Here is a 918-nt window from a genome sequence, read left to right on the forward strand (position 1 = left end):
ACAATGGATAGAAAGATAGTTAAATGTTTCTACACAGGCTTCTTCCTAAATATATGATGCCACCAACATTTCTGAGTGAATATATATGTTTGAAAGACTTTATACAATTTATGCATACTATATATGTAGATATCTGTAACAATTTGAGTATATCTTTATCATTAAACGGTTGGGTTATATTGAAATCACTTTCAAATATATATATCGTGAGCATATATTTCTGGCTCCTACATTTTTGGGCCGACCCCCACATTTTGATCAAATTTGTCAAGTCTTGACATACGTGCAAACAGAAAGAGCTGCTGCTCATTTGTATACATTTCTATATCTTATTATTAAGCAATATGTCATTCAAGGGGAAGTTTGAAACATTTACACTTCTCTTTGACTCAGTGATTACAGATTTTTTCTTCTTGTTTTCATAGCATTGAAGATCGTAGATATCCGATTGCCAATGGCTGATATGAAATCCTATGCTACTACACGGACAGTTATTCCCTGCAGTTTCACCACAGATAACCCTGACCAGAAGCCACAACATCTGATTCTGGAATGGGGGCTTGTCCCAGAATACAGTAACGTCTACGTTCCTATTCTGAGACTAAATGGTAACAAACTGGAGGAAATGAATACAATGAATAAAAGGGATGGTATTTTCAAGTCTCTGCTTCCCAGTGGGAATTGTTCACTGGCCATAAACCGCACCGAACCCAGAGACGCAGGCATCTATGTGGTCCATCTCACTGTTGATGGGGAGCCTTATAATCAGTCCCAAAAAATCACTCTCAACGTTTATAAAGAAGGTGTTAATAACTAGTAGAGTTAATTATGTATGGGACTTACTAGTAGTCAATATTTGTCTGATATGAAAAGGGGGATGTTAATATTGTTTTTCAGTTTTACCCTATGTCACTAGAT

Source organism: Bombina bombina, chromosome 3 (assembly GCF_027579735.1).
Source record: "Bombina bombina isolate aBomBom1 chromosome 3, aBomBom1.pri, whole genome shotgun sequence".
NCBI lineage: Eukaryota > Metazoa > Chordata > Amphibia > Anura > Bombinatoridae > Bombina > Bombina bombina.